This window comes from Myotis davidii, unplaced genomic scaffold (assembly GCF_000327345.1).
Source record: "Myotis davidii unplaced genomic scaffold, ASM32734v1 scaffold197, whole genome shotgun sequence".
NCBI classification, from domain to species: domain Eukaryota; kingdom Metazoa; phylum Chordata; class Mammalia; order Chiroptera; family Vespertilionidae; genus Myotis; species Myotis davidii.
In genome coordinates this window covers 3,104,475-3,107,535 of record NW_006291549.1, presented here as the reverse complement: position 1 = coordinate 3,107,535, position 3,061 = coordinate 3,104,475, and positions in this window count along the sequence as shown.

Below are 3,061 nucleotides of genomic sequence, written 5' to 3'. Positions count from 1 at the left end.
CCTTCCTCAGAGTCTGAGCATTGCTGGGAAGTTCCGACAGCATCACTACCTGGAGGGACGTCCACACTCCTTTCTTGCTGCCCCTTCAGCACACTCGCTAGAGTCCTCTGCATTCCTTGGACCTCCCTGCCCGCTGCCATTCCCAGCACTTCTGCCTTCTCTCTCTCTAGGGGCCCTTCTGCCCTGAGTTGAGGCCATCAGACGGGTGCTGCTTAGATTCTCATCTCTCCTCTCAAGTGGTCTCTAACTCCACCCATCTTCCCTCCTTAATATGTCTCCTCTGTAGTCCAGGCTCTGGTTCCATCAGTTTATTTTGGCTCATCAAAGAATCCCTATCTGGTAACCAGTTTCTCTACCCACAAAGATGATCTGATTTCATTTCTTTAACCTATTACCCCACAACAATAATCACATAATTAATTCTTGTAATTACTCCCTGAGTAATTTCATGAGCCCCTGCTTGACTTTTCTTGTTGCTTTTGCCACCAGATTTTCAGCATGGCGGTCTCTCTCTCTCTTCCTCCATTTCTTCAGCAGCTTCCACTCCTCGGTTCCAGCCAGCCACTACTGAACCTGCTTTCTTGCCACCAAATGAGACCTCCTCTTCTCAGCCCTCATGCCTTTTTATTTTTCTGTGGCATTTAACTGTTTAACTTAAACTCGTTTCTTTATTTGACCTCTCTGTCACTGAATCTTCTTCTTGTTGTTAGGCTCCCCCCCTTCTCTCCCCCGAAACTTTTTTGTCTTGCTTCCTAAATATGATGTTCTTCAAGGTTTTGGCTGTGTTCTTATTCCTTTCTCTACTCAGCAACTTTATTCATTTTTTTTATGGTTCTGTGTTATTCTAAATGTTTTCCAAATGTGTGATTCCCGCAAGTTGCCATTTTCAATAGTGTGTGGGCATTTCTACCAGAATTCTTTTGCTTCCCTTTTGTTGACTTTTAAAATTCATATATTTATCACCCATCCCCTTTTCTCTAATCTGGTGCCTTGACAGACATGGCTAATCAATCAAGATGGTCTGTCTTATGAAGTTCTTCAGTGTGGACCCCCAACCCAGGCAGCCACTGCTAGCTGGAACATCAGTTGCATTATGACACTTATTTGTCATATTAGTACCTGATATTCCTTTAGGTTGCTTGTTCTCCTCACATATTTAAAGATTTGGCCTGGCTTTCTGTTACCTAGGATCAGGTCCCCTGAAGGATTAGTAACCACCAAAAGTTCTAGCTTGTAATCCCTGCTCAGTTCCCCAGAACCAGGGGCAGAGTATAAACTTGAGTTATTCAGATTTCTTGCTGTCTGATTAAAAAAGAAAAAAAGAGAAAAAGATCTACATGAAAGAGATGGGTAGGAAATTTGAGTTGTTTTGTCTCAAGATTGGCGTTAAATATATATATGTTCAAAATAGGTCTTGATTTGCAGTTCATAGAAAGCATTTTCACTTGTCTTTTTGCCTCTGGGTATATTATAAATATGTGAGAACAACACACTTCAGGAAAAGCATTGGCTTTTACCCACCCCCAGGGGCTAATTGGCTTGGCTTTGTGAGCTGTTAAGAGGAAGGCCATTCCTGAGACATGGGTCCTCCACTGGGGAGACCCTGCCTGTAGGATCTCAGTGTTACTCCAGACGCCCTGGAAGGGTTTTAAGCGATTGGCTTGAAATAATGGCCTTTAGGACTTGAGTTTGGTGATCCTTGGCACCTTCCCTTTTCTAGACTAAGAATGCATTTTCTTGCTCTAAGTGTTTTCCTCCCTTGCACAGCAGCTGTGATAGGTCACAGACTTCCAACTACTGAAAGAAGAGGAAAAGCACGCAGCAAATCCTTTAAGATTTTGAACTTCGAGTTTTAAATTGGATTATTAATGGGAGTCAGTTATATGGGAGGTGATGGGGGACCTGGGGTGAATGCTGCTGCTGACCAGCTGTGTGACTTTGGGCAGTAACTCTCATCTCTTGATCTCAGTGTCCACATCTGTATGATGAAGCTGTAGGGCTGGTGGATCTCTAGGGTCCTTCTGCATTCAGCACTCCATATTCTTTGTTTCCCTGCTTATTGCTGTTATTAATTTATCTACCAATACTCTTTTGTTTAGACAGTGAACAAAGTTCTGTGGAAAGATCAGAATTTTAAAGAGTTTTTGGAATTGTATATATCTGTGGGTCTGCGGGAAAAGGGAGAGTGCCCTGCCCTGGAAGATTCTGAGTGTACCTAGGGGGATGGGGAAGAGGCAGGCTTAAGAACTGCCAATTTATCGACGGTCCTTAGGTTTATAAAGCAGCCAGGAAACAGGTGTATGGTGCAGGCTGGCATCCCATTAAGCCACACAGTGTATGGCCATGATAAGGAACACAGGTTTTGGGATCAGGCGGAAGTCCTGAGGTGCTAGTCCTGATTTCGTCATCCTCTGGCTATGTGATCTTGAATGAGATGACCTCTCCTAAACCTCAGTTTTCATGTTTTTAAGTGTAATAGTAATGGTTCTTCCTTCATAGCATTGCTGTGAGGATAGTAAATAAAAATCTTAGCCCATGTGATGTATAGTAATTTGTCAATAAACCTAGCCTATTTTTTCCCACATTTAGTTTTTATTTTATTTTTAAATTTATCCTTATTGTTGAAAGTATTACAGTGTACTACTCCCCCCCCATTGACCCCCTCCTCTCCTGCCCCCTCCCAAGGCCTTTACTGTTACTGCACTATTGGCTGTCCGTGGGTTATGCATATGTGCATATACATTCTTTGGTTAATCTCTTCCTGCCTCCCACCCCCTTCCCTCTGAAATTCATCAGTCTGTTGCATGCTTCAATGTCTCCGGATCTATTTTGTTCAACAGTTTATTTTGTTCATTAGATTTCACATATAAATGAGATCATGTGATACTTGTCTTTCTCTGACTGCCTTATTTTGCTTAGCATACTACTCTCCAGATCCCTCCATGCTGTATCAAAGGGTAAGAGATCTGTATTTTCTTTCAGCTGTATATTATTCCATTATGTAAATGTACCACATCTTTTTTTTTTTTTTTTTTTTTTTTTTTTTTTTCTTTTCTTCTGT